The sequence below is a fragment of the Bombina bombina genome, chromosome 8 (genome assembly GCF_027579735.1).
Source record: "Bombina bombina isolate aBomBom1 chromosome 8, aBomBom1.pri, whole genome shotgun sequence".
Classification (NCBI taxonomy): domain Eukaryota; kingdom Metazoa; phylum Chordata; class Amphibia; order Anura; family Bombinatoridae; genus Bombina; species Bombina bombina.
Window position 1 is genome coordinate 250,107,888 of NC_069506.1, and position 18,457 is coordinate 250,126,344.

The window sequence follows — 18,457 nt, forward strand, 5'->3', positions numbered from 1 at the left end:
TATTTGTATCCGTTTGTGAATAAGATTTAAGCATATATCCAAGCTCTATATGTATCAATCTCACTAAGGATATATTTATAACATAAACAATAAAATATGTAGTATGTTGTTTATATAGCCTCTATTGGAATATATTCCATATAGATACAATACTTATTAAGCAATCTGAAGATATATCTATTCCTTACTGACAATGCAATATAACTATTCAGTATCTTATTCAATTTCTGGCAACAAATAAGCACTTTCTTAAAAGAAAGAAACTGATTTTGTGCTGAAATGTGGCGCTGTTTCTGTGTGTTTTTCTTTGTTATTTTATACTTAAAATATCTGCTTGTTTCAGCCTTTTTTTCTTAATAATATTGTTCTAAAAAGAAAAAAAAAGTGAAAAGTTATAGATAAACCACTTATTTTGAAAACATAAATAGAGGTTTCATATTTGTATTATATTTGATGACTAGGTGGTGCGCTCTGTTAACTGGTTTATTTTTTTTTATATTATTAATAAAAAGTGTATATGTGTGTGTAATACTTTACTTCAAAGTCTTTTGGATGTGAGTTCTAAACTTTTTTTAACCCTTACAGCTTACTTCAGGTTTGAAGTTGTGCTAAATATTCTACTGCAGTTTGGCTTTCGCTCGAGCACACATTTACATTTAATGCCTCATACTTTGTCCTTGAACAAGTGAATTTTGGCCTACTGAAAAGTATAAGTTAAATTTAAAGTCAATTAAATGGAAACTGTGATTATGAAACATTGAAGGATAGGCAGCTAATTTCAGCTCTAATGCTACTGCATCATCCTAGTGTTTCCTGTTGTTTATATATTCTTAGATGTCTGTACTTCCTCTATGTACAACTGAAAACACTAAATTGTAAACTGTGCATTTTAGTTTATCATTAATACAAAGAAAAGCTGATCCAAGGCATCAATAAACACACATTTCTTTTGGGTCATTTTCTCAGTATGTATTAATTAGTGATTGTAATAGTAAGTCCCCAAAGTAGCAAACAATACTGAGTAGAAACAATACAAATGCAATTTGATATTTGTATTAATATACTGCCTGGGGAATCCAAGATAACGCAGTTGGTACTGACTTGCCAATGTGATCTATTTATTAACAGGCAATACCAAGGGTAAATAAATACTGAGGAGAAACAATTGTAATAAAATAATTATTGATATTAACATACTGCACAGAGTAAGCAAACTGAACCTGAATTTAAATAAAAGCAACTATATCAATATCCTTATTTAAACCTGCTGGCTTCAGGGTAGTGAGATAGTGTATCCAAAAGGTTTCTCTTTGTATCAGGTGTTTGAATCTGTCTTCTCCATTTTTAGGGGGGAGGACATAAAATGGCCCCTCTCAGGCATGTGGGTCTTTTAATATGTACTTTGTAATGTTCTGACAGACTGTGTTCTTTAAAGCCTATTTCAATATTCTTTATATGTTCTGCTAGTCTCTTTTTATATGTACGTTTTATGCGTCTGATGTACTGTAAATTACAGCTACATTCAACTAAGTACACTACGAATTCAGTCCGGCAGTTTGTAAGGTGTTTTAAAGTACAATTTTTTAAGTTTGATGGAGATGTTGTTTATTTTGTTGGTTTTGTCCCATTGTAAGCATCCTCACATCTGGTATAATTCATCCTGTTACATTTAAGCCTACTGTTTGTTTTTCCAGCCAATTACAGTCTGTTACAGCCTGTCTTAGGTGGAAGTAATTTGCTAGGGGCCAAGCGGGTTTTCCGTTTTTTATTCTTCCTAAATATTACTTCTTTTTTTTTTTAACAAAAAATAAATAAATAAAATACAAAAACATATTAAAAAAACAACATACAGTACAATGACAAACAACTATGAAGGAATTCCCTAATGATTTCTTATATTCTTTTAAAACTTTGAGGGGGGGGGGGGGATAACTCCACCCCTCAAATACTTCTTGAGATAACTTTGGATAAATGATAAAGCTCTAATAGAGAAGATGAGTCTACTTTATGCTGTTCTCCCAAATTTCCTTGTCCTCTAGATATTTCTCTATATTGCTATTTTTCAAAAAGTAGTATTCATCATTTAGGATATATTCATTAACCTTAATAACCCACTCTTTGTTTGAGGGAATACCTGGTGTTTTCCAATTTTTTAAATAAGATTTTTTGCACCATTGAACATTAATTTATAAACAAATTCTAACAATGGTTATCTCTCTTTCTTATATAATTGATAAACAAAGTCTTGATTTGTCTATCTTGCTATCCAAGTTATTTAGGATAGCAGAAAGAAAATTATTAAGATTATGGTGTTTTGTACTCTTCTCTATTATTGAAAAAAAATGAGACCAAAGCTTCATAATAAGTGAACAAGACCACACAATGTGAGAAAGATTGCCTCTGCCTCCACATCTTCTCTAGCACCTATCATGTGTATGAGGATATATTTTCTGTATTCTAGTGGGTATAAGGTACAACCTAGTCAGAATCTTTAAATTTTGTTCCACTACTCTTGTTGTGTTTTACATGTGTTTTACATAAGTTTTAACCGTACATAGGTTCTCAAATTTTGTTTACTTTCTTAGCATCATATATTTATCCTTATAAATATATGTAAATATATAATTGTGTAATTTGGCAAAGGGGAACCAAGCTATTAAACCTGTCATACCTCTTGCCTGTAGAACTTCTTGTGATAACATATTTCCCTCTTCCATAACCTCTATTATCCTTACTTATTAGGGGTATTGTCCCCTTAGAATTGACCCTTTAAGAAATTGCTATTTTCCACTTAAGAGCTCAGGGGGGATGGTATAGTGGAGGAACTATTTGTTGTTGTTGTTGTATTTGATCTCATATCTTAAATGTCTCTGTTATCAAGCTAAAATTATGGATCTTTGTGGATCTATCTTTTTTGCTTAACCAACATTGACTACCTATGGATATTTTGGAATTACGTTTACTTTCCAATTTAACCCAACTTTTGGCATCTTCTTTAAGATGCCAATCTAGGAGCTTGAATCATTGTGGCTTGTCTTTATTTCACTAGATTAGGTAGGCCTAAGCCTCCTAGATTCCTTCTCCTGTAAAGGGTGTCTTTGTTTATTCTCGGGTGAATTTTATCCCAAATATAATTATTAATTGCCTTTTGTAGTTCTTCCACATAAGTATTTGGTATAGGTAAGGGGAGTGTTTGGAGTAGATACAAAAATCTAGGGAGAATATTCATCTGTGTCACATTGATTATTCCCAACCAAGAGATTTTTTTGTTAAACCATGAAAATAACTCATTAATAACTGTTTTCTTAAAATTCCCATAATTTAATTGGAACATTTTATTCATCGTTCTTGCTAAAAAAAAAAAAAAAACTAAGTACTTCATTGCCTCTACCACTTTAAAAGGAAACATTTTAGCTATATAATTCAATGTTTTCCTTCTTTGTTTATTTTTAATATTTCTGATTTGTTTATATTGACCAGGAAATTAAAAAAGGAACCAAAAACCTCAAGAACCTTTACTAGTTCTTTTATCAAAGAGATTGGGTCAGACAGAGTCAAAATGATATAATCTGCAAATAAAGACATTTTAAATTCACTACTTCCTATTTTAAATCCCCTTATCTTCTTGTTTTATCAAATGTGTGCTGCCAGGATCTCTATATATAAGACAAACAAGGTTGGCGAAAGCAGGCACCCTTGTCTTGTGCCGTTTGATATATTTAAGGCGCTAGAGATATTGCTGTTTATCTTTATTCTTGCTGATGGGTGAATACAGGGCCATTATTATATTGAGTATTTTTGCCATGAAAGGCCAGCTGACCCGGTTGAAAGCTTTTTCAGCATCTACAGATATAAAGGAGCTCGGGATATTTACTGATTGGGCATATTCTAATAGATTAATATTTTTTATTGTATTATGCCTATCTTCTCTATTTTGAATGAATCCCATATGATTTAGGTGGATAATATTTCCCAAAATGTTTCCCAACCGATCAGCAATGATTTTTGCATAGATTTTTAAATCTATATTTAAAAGGGAAATGGGTCTATAATTTTGGACCTCTCTGCATTTACCTGCTTTCGGTATCACTATGATTCTTGCTTCTTGCATCGCTTTTGTAGAATTTGCCTCCTTTATCTATTTATTCAAACAGATTCAAAAGATATGGGGCAATCTTATCATGAAAGGCTTTATAACATTTTGCCGTATATCCATCCGGACCTGGTGATTTCCCCAATGGTAGATTTTCAATGGCTGAGTGTATTTCCTGTAGAGAAATTGGTTCATCTAATTTTAATCTATCCTGATCTGTGATTTTTTTTATCTTTAAATCTTTTAAATATTTATCTAGTAAAGGCTCTTCTAAAGGCTGTACTTTTAAATTATAAAGGCTTTTATAATAGTTTTTGAACTGGTTTAGTATTTTTTATTATCCTTTTTTTTTTTTTGTATATAATTTTTATTGAGGTAATAATTTGGCATATAAACACAAAGTTGCAGCAGTATACAATAAAAAATTTTGAATTTGCTTTTAACAGGGTACAATGTGTAGGTTGTATATTAACAATCATTATACGGGATCACAGATGCACTATGTAGAGCAAAGAAAATAAAATATAATCGCCTGTTGCAAGAATAAAGGAAATAAACAACAATTAAAAAAAAAAATGCCAATAAAAATTTAGAACCTTCTTATTTATCTAAGAGGCCACTCTTGGACCTCAGAACAAAAATATTAAGCAACTATAGCAGAAGGTAACCCCAAAAATAAGAGGCCTCTCATGGGCCTCATACTGAAAACCTCAAATTTTATTATTATTGCGCTATATGTTATAAGCTTAAAGTGATTTAGTAGTTAGGTTTTTATTTTTTTTAAAATAGCAATAGTGAGAATATCATTTTGCGTTGTAACTAGCATTGTAGAATATGTAAGTATAATTGGGGTGTGGCACTGAAAAGATAGGCCGCGTAGCTAATCCTCCTACAAAAGGAGGTTTATTATGGAGGGGGTGGGGGGGGGGGAGGTGGAAAAGTGAATATACTAAGTGAAATATATAGCTTAGGAACTGAGCGGCTCATTGTGGGTTGAGGGAGAGCTACTAGAGAAATGTAATAAGTAGCAAGTGCTAAGTAGGCAGGCTGTAGTGTTACAGGGCGACAAGATCATACATAACCAGCTATTAATAGGTAATAAGCTGCAGAGAGATTCTAACCTGCTGACAAAAGCTAATTCTAAACAGAAGCAAAGAGCCTATAGAGATATATGGTAAATTAAACCTCTGTAAAAAAAGTTGTAAGAGTGAGTTCTTACAGGAGTCACAGGTTAAGGGGATCACAAACATTAGGATTTAGATCTTTAGAGACAAAATTCCCTGTTAAAAAGGAGCACACCAACTGACGTTTTTGAAGGCATAAATAAAATAGCATCAACATGTCCTATATCATCTTAAACTACACTGCAATGAAGAACCTTGTAACCAGTAAAAATCTAACACAGAAGTAAATAAAAGAGAAATAGTCTTAAATACCTGTAGAATGTGGTTATGGGTAGTAAAACTAGAGTTACAGGGCAAGGAATCCAACAGGACATAAAGATAGTGATAAAACGAATTGGGTTGTAAGATCGCATGAGTTTATTGTGAAAATCTAACTGAAACTAGGCTTTGACTCCCCTCTAGTGGTGATAAATTGTAAGTACAGCTACTATCAAGATAGTTTGTTTTAAATCCTTACTCTACTGTACGATGTATATATACAAGTGTCTCAGATAACAAATGACTTGAGAATATATTAAACAGTGCATGTTTTACTCCAAATCCCAATATCTCTCTAGTACCCCCAGAACTCGATGTTACAGTTAACTCAGCTATAATATAAAGTACAAAGGCCTAGATTTGGAGTTTGGCGGTAAAAGGGCTGTTAACGCTCCGCGGGCTTTTTTCTGGCCGCACCATAAATTTAACTCTGGTATCGAGAGTTAAAACAAATGCTGCGTTAGGCTCTAAAAAAGGAGCGTAGAGCATTTTTACCGCAAATGCAACTCTCGATACCAGAGTTGCTTACGGACGTGGCCGGCATCAAAAACGTGCTCGTGCACGATTCCCCCATAGGAAACAATGGGGCTGTTTGAGCTGAAAAAAAACCTAACACCTGCAAAAAAGCAGCGTTCAGCTCCTAACGCAGCCCCATTGTTTCCTATGGGGAAACACTTCCTACGTCTGCACCTAACACTCTAACATGTACCCCGAGTCTAAACACCCCTACCCTTACACGTATTAACCCCTAATCTGCCGCCCCCGCTATCGCTGACCCCTGCATTACACTTTTAACCCCTAATCTGCCGCTCCGTAAACCGCCGCAACCTACGTTATCCCTATGTACCCCTAATCTGCTGCCCTAACATCGCCGACCCCTATGTTATATTTATTAACCCCTAATCTGCCCCCCACAACGTCGCCGACACCTACCTACACTTATTAACCCCTAATCTGCCGAGCGGACCTGAGCGCTACTATAATAAAGTTATTAACCCCTAATCCGCCTCACTAACCCTATCATAAATAGTATTAACCCCTAATCTGCCCTCCCTAACATCGCCGACACCTACCTTCAATTATTAACCCCTAATCTTCCGACCGGAGCTCACCGCTATTCTAATAAATGTATTAACCCCTAAAGCTAAGTCTAACCCTAACACTAACACCCCCCTAACTTAAATATAATTTACATCTAACGAAATAAATTAACTCTTATTAAATAAATTATTCCTATTTAAAGCTAAATACTTACCTGTAAAATAAATCCTAATATAGCTACAATATAAATTATAATTATATTATAGCTATTTTAGGATTAATATTTATTTTACAGGCAACTTGGTATTTATTTTAACTAGGTACAATAGCTATTAAATAGTTAAGAACTATTTAATAGCTAAAATAGTTAAAATAATAACAAATTTACCTGTAAAATAAATCCTAACCTAAGTTACAAATAAACCTAACACTACCCTATCAATAAAATAATTAAATAAATTACCTACAATTACCTACAATTAACCTAACACTACACTATCAATAAATTAATTAAACACAATTGCTACAAATAAATACAATTAAATAAACTATCTAAAGTACAAAAAATAAAAAAGAACTAAGTTACAAAAAATAAAAAAATATTTACAAACATAAGAAAAATATTACAACAATTTTAAACTAATTACACCTACTCTAAGCCCCCTAATAAAATAACAAAGCCCCCCAAAATAAAAAATTCCCTACCCTATTCTAAATTAAAAAAGTTACAAGCTCTTTTACCTTACCAGCCCTGAACAGGGCCCTTTGCGGGGCATGCCCCAAGAAGTTCAGCTCTTTTGCCTGTAAAAAAAAACATACAATACCCCCCCCCCCCAACATTACAACCCACCACCCACATACCCCTAATCTAACCCAAACCCCCCTTAAATAAACCTAACACTAAGCCCCTGAAGATCTTCCTACCTTGTCTTCACCATCCAGGTTCACCGATCCGTCCTGAAGAGCTCCTCCGATGTCCTGATCCAAGCCCAAGCGGGGGGCTGAAGAGGTCCATGATCCGGTCAAAGTCTTCATCCAAGCGGGGCAGAAGAGGATCTTCCATCCGATTGAAGTCATCATCCAGGCGGCATCTTCTATGGTCTTCCATCCGGAGCGAAGCGGCAGGATCCTGAAGACCCCCAGCGCGGAACATCCATCCGGACCGACGACTGAACGACGAATGACGGTTCCTTTAAGGGACGTCATCCAAGATGGCGTCCCTCGAATTCCGATTGGCTGATAGGATTCTATCAGCCAATCGGAATTAAGGTAGGAATTTTCTGATTGGCTGATGGAATCAGCCAATCAGAATCAAGTTCAATCCGATTGGCTGATCCAATCAGCCAATCAGATTGAGCTCGCATTCTATTGGCTGTTCCGATCAGCCAATAGAATGCAAGCTCAATCTGATTGGCTGATTGGATCGGCCAATCGGATTGAACTAGATTCTGATTGGCTGATTCCATCAGCCAATCAGAAAATTCCTACCTTAATTCCGATTGGCTGATAGAATCCTATCAGCCAATCGGAATTCGAGGGACGCCATCTTGGATGACGTCCCTTAAAGGAACCGTCATTAGTCGGGAGACATCGGAAGAAGAGGATGGATCCGCGTCGCCTGCTTCAAGATGGACCCGCTCCGCACCGGATGGAAGAAGATCGAAGATGCCGCTTGGAGAAGATGTTTGCCGGTCCGGATGTCCTCTTCTTGCCGGATAGGAGGAAGACTTTGGAGCCTCTTCTGGACCTCTTCAGCACCGGATTATGGATCGCCAACCCCCGCTTGGGTTGGATGAAGATCTTGGAGCCAGGACGGATCGGTGATACCTGGATGGTGAAGACAAGGTAGGAAGATCTTCAGGGGCTTAATGTTAGGTTTATTTAAGGGGGGTTTGGGTTAGATTAGGGGTATGTGGGTGGTGGGTTGTAATGTTGGGGGGGGGGTATTGTATGTTTTTTTTTACAGGCAAAAGAGCTGAACTTCTTGGAGCATGCCCCACAAAGGGCCCTGTTCAGGGCTGGTAAGGTAAAAGAGCTTGTAACTTTTTTAATTTAGAATAGGGTAGGGAATTTTTTATTTTGGGGGTGTTTGTTATTTTATTAGGGGGCTTAGAGTAGGTGTAATTAGTTTAAAATTGTTGTAATATTTTTCTTATGTTTGTAAATATTTGTTTATTTTCTGTAACTTAGTTCTTTTTTATTTTTTGTACTTTAGCTAGTTTATTTAATTGTAGTTATTTGTAGCAATTGTATTTAATTTATTTATTGATAGTGTAGTGTTAGGTTAATTGTAGGTAATTGTAGGTAGTTTATTTAATTATTTTATTGATAGGGTAGTGTTAGGTTTAATTATATCTTAGGTTAGGATTTATTTTACAGGTAAATTTGTAATTATTTTAACTAGGTAACTATTAAATAGTTCTTAACTATTTAATAGCTATTGTACCTAGTTAAAATAAATACCAAGTTGCCTGTAAAATAAATATTAATCCTAAAATAGCTATAATATAATTATAATTTATATTGTAGCTATATTAGGGTTTATTTTACAGGTAAGTATTTAGCTTTAAATAGGATTAATTTATTTAATAAGAGTTAATTTATTTCGTTAGATGTAAATTATATTTAAGTTAGGGGGGTGTTAGTGTTAGGGTTAGACTTAGCTTTAGGGGTTAATACATTTATTAGAATAGCGGTGAGCTCCGATCGGAAGATTAGGGGTTAATAATTGAAGGTAGGTGTCGGCGATGTTAGGGAGGGCAGATTAGGGGTTAATACTATTTATTATAGGGTTAGTGAGGCGGATTAGGGGCTAATAACTTTATTATAGTAGCGCTCAGGTCCGCTCGGCAGATTAGGAGTTAATAAGTGTAGGTAGGTGTCGGCGACGTTGAGGGGGCAGATTAGGGGTTAATAAATATAATATAGGGGTCGGCGGTGTTAGGGGCAGCAGATTAGGGGTACATAGGGATAACGTAGGTGGCGGCGCTTTGCGGTCGGAAGATTAGGGGTTAATTATTTTAAGTAGCTGGCGGCGATGTTGTGGGGGGCAGATTAGGGGTTAATAAATGTAATACAGGGGTCGGCGGGGTTAGGGGCAGCAGATTAGGGGTACATAAGTATAACGTAGGTGGCGGTCGGCAGATTAGGGGTTAAAATTTTTAATCGAGTGGCGGCGATGTGGGGGGAGCTCGGTTTAGGGGTACATAGGTAGTTTATGGGTGTTAGTGTACTTTAGGGTACAGTAGTTAAGAGCTTTATGAACCGGCGTTAGCCAGAAAGCTCTTAACTCCTGCTATTTTCAGGCGGCTGGAATTTTGTTGTTAGAGCTCTAACGCTCACTGCAGAAACGACTCTAAATACCGGCGTTAGAAAGATCCCATTGAAAATATAGGCTACGCAAATGGCGTAGGGGGATCTGCGGTATGGAAAAGTCGCGGCTGAAAAGTAAGCGTTAGACCCTTTAATCAATGACTCCAAATACCAGCGGGCGGCCAAAACCAGCGTTAGGAGCCTCTAACGCTGGTTTTGACGGCTACCGCCGAACTCCAAATCTAGGCCATACTATAGGTAGCCTATATTTTCAATGGGATCTTTCTAACACCGGTATTTAGAGTCGTTTCTGCAGTGAGCGTTAGAGCTCTAACGACAAAATTCCAGCCGCCTGAAAATAGCAGGAGTTAAGAGCTTTCTGGCTAACGCCGGTTCATAAAGCTCTTAACTACTGTACCCTAAAGTACACTAACACCCATAAACTACCTATGTACCCCTAAACCGAGCTCCCCCCACATCGCCGCCACTCGATTAAAAATTTTAACCCCTAATCTGCCGACCGCCACCTACGTTATACTTATGTACCCCTAATCTGCTGCCCCTAACCCCGCCGACCCCTGTATTACATTTATTAACCCCTAATCTGCCCCCCACAACATCGCCGCCAGCTACTTAAAATAATTAACCCCTAATCTTCCGACCGCAAAGCGCCGCCACCTACGTTATCCCTATGTACCCCTAATCTGCTGCCCCTAACACCGCCGACCCCTATATTATATTTATTAACCCCTAATCTGCCCCCCTCAACGTCGCCGACACCTACCTACACTTATTAACTCCTAATCTGCCGAGCGGACCTGAGCGCTACTATAATAAAGTTATTAGCCCCTAATCCGCCTCACTAACCCTATAATAAATAGTATTAACCCCTAATCTGCCCTCCCTAACATCGCCGACACCTACCTTCAATTATTAACCCCTAATCTTCCGATCGGAGCTCACCGCTATTCTAATAAATGTATTAACCCCTAAAGCTAAGTCTAACCCTAACACTAACACCCCCCTAACTTAAATATAATTTACATCTAACGAAATAAATTAACTCTTATTAAATAAATTAATCCTATTTAAAGCTAAATACTTACCTGTAAAATAAACCCTAATATAGCTACAATTTAAATTATAATTATATTATAGCTATTTTAGGATTAATATTTATTTTACAGGCAACTTGGTATTTATTTTAACTAGGTACAATAGCTATTAAATAGTTAAGAACTATTTAATAGTTACCTAGTTAAAATAATTACAAATTTACCTGTAAAATAAATCCTAACCTAAGATATAATTAAACCTAACACTACCCTATCAATAAAATAATTAAATAAACTACCTACAATTACCTACAATTAACCTAACACTACACTATCAATAAATAAATTAAATACAATTGCTACAAATAACTACAATTAAATAAACTAGCTAAAGTACAAAAAATAAAAAAGAACTAAGTTACAGAAAATAAACAAATATTTACAAACATAAGAAAAATATTACAACAATTTTAAACTAATTACACCTACTCTAAGCCCCCTAATAAAATAACAAACACCCCCAAAATAAAAAATTCCCTACCCTATTCTAAATTAAAAAAGTTACAAGCTCTTTTACCTTACCAGCCCTGAACAGGGCCCTTTGCGGGGCATGCCCCAAGAAGTTCAGCTCTTTTGCCTGTAAAAAAAAACATACAATACCCCCCCCCAACATTACAACCCACCACCCACATACCCCTAATCTAACCCAAACCCCCCTTAAATAAACCTAACACTAAGCCCCTGAAGATCTTCCTACCTTGTCTTCACCATCCAGGTATCACCGATCCGTCCTGGCTCCAAGATCTTCATCCAACCCAAGCGGGGGTTGGCGATCCATAATCCGGTGCTGAAGAGGTCCAGAAGAGGCTCCAAAGTCTTCCTCCTATCCGGCAAGAAGAGGACATCCGGACCGGCAAACATCTTCTCCAAGCGGCATCTTCGATCTTCTTCCATCCGGTGCGGAGCGGGTCCATCTTGAAGCAGGCGACGCGGATCCATCCTCTTCTTCCGATGTCTCCCGACTAATGACGGTTCCTTTAAGGGACGTCATCCAAGATGGCGTCCCTCGAATTCCGATTGGCTGATAGGATTCTATCAGCCAATCGGAATTAAGGTAGGAATTTTCTGATTGGCTGATGGAATCAGCCAATCAGAATCTAGTTCAATCCGATTGGCCGATCCAATCAGCCAATCAGATTGAGCTCGCATTCTATTGGCTGATCGGAACAGCCAATAGAATGCGAGCTCAATCTGATTGGCTGATTGGATCAGCCAATCGGATTGAACTTGATTCTGATTGGCTGATTCCATCAGCCAATCAGAAAATTCCTACCTTAATTCCGATTGGCTGATAGAATCCTATCAGCCAATCGGAATTTGAGGGACGCCATATTGGATGACGTCCCTTAAAGGAACCGTCATTCGTCGTTCAGTCGTCGGTCCGGATGGATGCTCCGCGCTGGGGGTCTTCAGGATCCTGCCGCTTCGCTCCGGATGGAAGACCATAGAAGATGCCGCCTGGATGATGACTTCAATCGGATGGAAGATCCTCTTCTGCCCCGCTTGGATGAAGACTTTGACCGGATCATGGACCTCTTCAGCCCCCCGCTTGGGCTTGGATCAGGACATCGGAGGAGCTCTTCAGGACGGATCGGTGAACCTGGATGGTGAAGACAAGGTAGGAAGATCTTCAGGGGCTTAGTGTTAGGTTTATTTAAGGGGGGTTTGGGTTAGATTAGGGGTATGTGGGTGGTGGGTTGTAATGTTGGGGGGGGGGTATTGTATGTTTTTTTTTACAGGCAAAAGAGCTGAACTTCTTGGGGCATGCCCCGCAAAGGGCCCTGTTCAGGGCTGGTAAGGTAAAAGAGCTTGTAACTTTTTTAATTTAGAATAGGGTAGGGAATTTTTTATTTTGGGGGGCTTTGTTATTTTATTAGGGGGCTTAGAGTAGGTGTAATTAGTTTAAAATTGTTGTAATATTTTTCTTATGTTTGTAAATATTTTTTTATTTTTTGTAACTTAGTTCTTTTTTATTTTTTGTACTTTAGATAGTTTATTTAATTGTATTTATTTGTAGCAATTGTGTTTAATTAATTTATTGATAGTGTAGTGTTAGGTTAATTGTAGGTAATTGTAGGTAATTTATTTAATTATTTTATTGATAGGGTAGTGTTAGGTTTATTTGTAACTTAGGTTAGGATTTATTTTACAGGTAAATTTGTTATTATTTTAACTATTTTAGCTATTAAATAGTTCTTAACTATTTAATAGCTATTGTACCTAGTTAAAATAAATACCAAGTTGCCTGTAAAATAAATATTAATCCTAAAATAGCTATAATATAATTATAATTTATATTGTAGCTATATTAGGATTTATTTTACAGGTAAGTATTTAGCTTTAAATAGGAATAATTTATTTAATAAGAGTTAATTTATTTTGTTAGATGTAAATTATATTTAAGTTAGGGGGGTGTTAGTGTTAGGGTTAGACTTAGCTTTAGGGGTTAATACATTTATTAGAATAGCGGTGAGCTCCGGTCGGAAGATTAGGGGTTAATAATTGAAGGTAGGTGTCGGCGATGTTAGGGAGGGCAGATTAGGGGTTAATACTATTTATGATAGGGTTAGTGAGGCGGATTAGGGGTTAATAACTTTATTATAGTAGCGCTCAGGTCCGCTCGGCAGATTAGGGGTTAATAAGTGTAGGTAGGTGTCGGCGGCGTTGTGGGGGGCAGATTAGGGGTTAATAAATATAACATAGGGGTCGGCGATGTTAGGGCAGCAGATTAGGGGTACATAGGGATAACGTAGGTTGCGGCGGTTTACGGAGCGGCAGATTAGGGGTTAAAAGTGTAATGCAGGGGTCAGCGATAGCAGGGGCGGCAGATTAGGGGTTAATACGTGTAAGGGTAGGGGTGTTTAGACTCGGGGTACATGTTAGAGTGTTAGGTGCAGACGTAGGAAGTGTTTCCCCATAGGAAACAATGGGGCTGCGTTAGGAGCTGAACGCTGCTTTTTTGCAGGTGTTAGGTTTTTTTTCAGCTCAAACAGCCCCATTGTTTCCTATGGGGGAATCGTGCACGAGCACGTTTTTGATGCCGGCCACGTCCGTAAGCAACTCTGGTATCGAGAGTTGCATTTGCGGTAAAAATGCTCTACGCTCCTTTTTTAGAGCCTAACGCAGCATTTGTTTTAACTCTCGATACCAGAGTTAAATTTATGGTGCGGCCAGAAAAAAGCCCGCGGAGCGTTAACAGCCCTTTTACCGCCAAACTCCAAATCTAGGCCTATGAGAGTAAGAACCACGGAGATAGTGTATCTGAATTGAATGTACTGACACTAGAATATATGTTAGACCTGAAAGTAACATGTGTCAAATTTAACAAAAAAACTGAAAAAGAAGGGCTGGAATATATACTTTGTGAGAAAGTAACTAGTTATCACTCTCTGTATACTAATATCCTATGCTGGTTTAACAGTAAACATTGAAAAGGTTAAATTTAACAGGTCAAACAAAGTAGGTACAAACAACACTGTATTCACCCAGGAGTTTTGGGAAGTAAAGTATATACATTTACCATACTGGAGTGTCCAGCCTCTCTAACAGCATGTATAGAACTAATATTTGAACGGATGCTGTAAATACAATACAAGCCTGTTACAGCTAAACGGCATAATAATATTATCCTTTTTAATTTATATATATTAGTACTCAGTTCTTTTTTCTTAATTGCCCTTACTAATAGTCTACCATATTTGTCTCCTTCTGTGTATTTCCATTTTAACCATAAGGCTTTCTTTTTATTAATGTTAGACCACTGTTCTTATATTTTCCTTCTTTACCTGCTCAATTTGTGTAATATTATATTGTTATCTGGGTATTGAGTGTGTGCCTCTTCCATCTCTTGAAATTTCTTAATAGTCTTTTCAAAGGCTTGCTTCTTTATTTTATTTTGAGTATATTTTGTTTTTAATTAACTCCCCCTTAATACACATTTGTAGGTATCCCATAATACTACAGGTGAAATATCCTCAAATATCATTGAGAAGGAAAAAATCTTCAATTATTGTGGCCAGTCTATCCAACTGTTCCTGGTTCAATAAACTATCATCTAGTGTCAAATTCATCTGGCCAATCTCTTTTTACCCCCATTTTACCTGTATGTTTACTGGGGCATGATCAGACCATGTAATAGGGATTATCTATGCTTTCTAGTCTAAATCTTGTCACTTTATATAGTGTAAACATAATCAATCTGGAATAAGATTGATGGGGATTTGAGAAAAAAATGGGGATTTGAGAAAAAGTTTAGTCTCTCTCCTCTGGATGTAATATCCTCCAGATATCATATAATGGTTGTTCTTTCAGGCTACTGTTTACTTTTTTTTATGATATGTTTTGCTGTAGAGGAGTTTTCTTTTAGAGTTATCCATGAACGGGTCTAATGTGACATTGAAATCCCCACCTAAAAAGACAATTCCTATTTGAAAATCCACCATTGGGTTAATTAATTTCTTAAAAACTAATGGCTGGATTACGAGTTTTGCCTTAGCCTTATAAAGCAGCGTTGAGAGGTCCCAACGCTGCTTTTTAACACCCGCTGGTATTACGAGTCTTGCAGGTACAGGTGTACTCCTCACTTTTTTGGCGCAAGTCAAAAATACTGCAAATCCACTTACGCCAATTGCGTATCCTATTTTTTCTGTGGGATATTCCTAACGCCGGTATTACGAGTCTTCCTAATAGTGAGCGGTAGATCCTCTCCTGTCAAGACTCCTACCACATTTGAAAGTCAGCAGTTAAGAGTTTTATGGGCTAACGCTGTAGTATAAAACTCCTAACTAAAGTGCTAAAAAGTACACGAACACCCATAAACTACCTATTAACCCCTAAACCGAGCCCCCCCCCCCACATCGCAAACACTAAAAAAAAATATTTAACCCCTAATCTGCCGATCCGGACATTGCCACCACTTTAATAAATGTATTAACCCCTAAACAGCCGTACTCCCGCCTCGCAAACACTAGTTAAATTTTATTAACCCCTAATCTGCAGCCCCCAACGACGCCACCACTATATTAAATTTATTAACCCCTAAATCTAAGTCTAACCCTAACACCCCCCCTAACTTAAATATAATTTAAATAAATATAAATAAAATTACTATCATTAACTAAATTATTCCTATTAAAAACTAAATACCTACCTGTAAAATAAACCCTAAGCTAGCTAAAATATAACTAATAGTTACAGTGTATCTATCTTAGGGTTTATTTTTATTTTACAGGCAACTTTGTATTTATTTTAACTAGGTAGAATAGTTATTAAATAGTTATTAACTATTTAATAGCTACCTAGTTAAAAAAAGACAAATGTACCTGTAAAATAAAACCTAACCTAAGTTACAATTACACCTAACACTACATTACTTCTGCCCGTCTGGAGGACCTCTTCTGCCCTGCTTCAATGAAGACTTCTGCCTGTCTGGAGGACCACTTCGCCCGGCTTTGAAGACTTCTCAAGGTAGGGAGATCTTCAAGGGGTTAGTGTTAGGTTTTATTAAGGGGGTATTGGGTGGGTTTTAGAGTAGGGTTGGGTGTGTGGGTGGTGGGTTTTGTACTTTTTTTTTTTTATTGTACTTTTTTTTTTACAGGTAAAAGAGCTGATTACTTTGGGGCAATGCCCCGCAAAAGGCCCTTTTAAGGGCTATTTGTAATTTAGTATAGGGTAGGGCTTTTTATTATTTTGTGGGGATTTTTTATTTTATTAGGGGGATTAGATTAGGTGTAATTAGTTTAAAAAACTTGTAATTATTTTATTATTTTATGTAATTTAGTGGGGGGTTTTGTACTTTAGTTAATTTTATTTAATTGTGATTAATTTAATTTAATTTAGGTAATTAATTTAATTGTAGTGTAGTGTTAGGTGTAATTGTAACTTAGGTTAGGTTTTAGTTAATAACTATTTAATAACTATTCTACCTAGTTAAAATAAATACAAAGTTACCTGTAAAATAAAAATAAACCCTAAGATAGATACAATGTAACCATGAGTTATATTGTAGCTAGCTTAGGGTTCATTTTATAGGTAAGTATTTAGTTTTAAATAGGAATAATTTATTTAATTGTAGTAATTTTATTTATATTTATTTAAATTATATTTAATTTAGGGGGTGTTAGGGTTAGGGTTAGATTTAGGTTTAGGGGTTAATAACTTTATTATAGTGGCGGCGACATTGGGGGCGGCAGATTAGGGCTTAATAAGTGTAGGTAGGTTGCAGCGACATTGGGGGCGGCAGAGTAGGGGTTAATAAATATAATGTAGGTGTCAGCGATGTTAGGGGAATCAGATTAGGGGTTCATAGGTATAATGTAGGTGGCAGTGTCCGGAGCGGCAGATTAGGGGTTAATAATATAATGTAGGTGTCTGCGATGTCGGGGGCGGCAGATTAGGGGTTAATAAGTGTAAGATTAGGGGTGTTTAGACTCGGGGTTCATGTTAGGGTGTTAGGTGTAGACATAAAATGCTATTTCCCCATAGGAATCAATGGGGCTGCGTTAGGAGATGAACGCTGCTTTTTGGCAGGAGTTAGGTTTTTTTTTTAGCCGGCTCTCCCCCATTGATACCTATGGGGAAATCATGCACGAGCACGCTTAGCCAGCTCACCGCTACCGTAAGCAGCGCTGGTATTACAGTGAGATGTGGAGCTAAATTTTGCCCAACGCTCACTTTTCTGAAACTGCTCGTTAGCACCGCACAGCTTTACCGACAAAACTCGTAATCTACCCGTAATTTTGTTTAGTATTTTGTCCATAGATTAAGGATCATTATTGGAAGGCCTTGAATAAGACCCTTTATAAATGTTACTTGAGGTTTATCACGTATGCTATTTGCTAGGATTTTATCCTGTTTGAAAAAATCCCAGTGTTTAAATAAAATAATTTAAATTTTTGGAGCTGCTTCATTAAATGTAGTAATTAAATTTATACTTTGCTTGTATTTTTTCTATTACCTGATTTTTCTATTGGATTATCCTTTAGGAGGGATGTTCAGTCCATTTTATTCACTTCTGATAAGGAATTCTCTGTTAGTTTTACATGGTATTTTTTATGTTTTAACTTATTTTTCAAGATATCTGATTCCTTTTTAAAATCATCTACTTTTGAGCAGTTTTGACGTAATCATTGAAACTGGCCGTAGGTGATATTTTGTATCCACGCCGAATAATCTCCACTATCCACTTGCAGATATCCATTGTTATCAGTGTCTTTTCTGTAAACCTTTGTATATACACAATCTCCATCACTGCATATGATTAGATCATGGAAATCTATATAATATTTATTTAGTTTGTATGTGAAATTCAGATTCATATTGTTGTTATTAACATAATGTACAACTTTAACCTCTTAAGGACATATGACGGAATTTTTCCGTCATAAAACAATTGAGCAAACTGAAAGCTGTGCCCTTAAAGGGTTAAGGAAAATATCTTCTTCTTCATTCCAAAT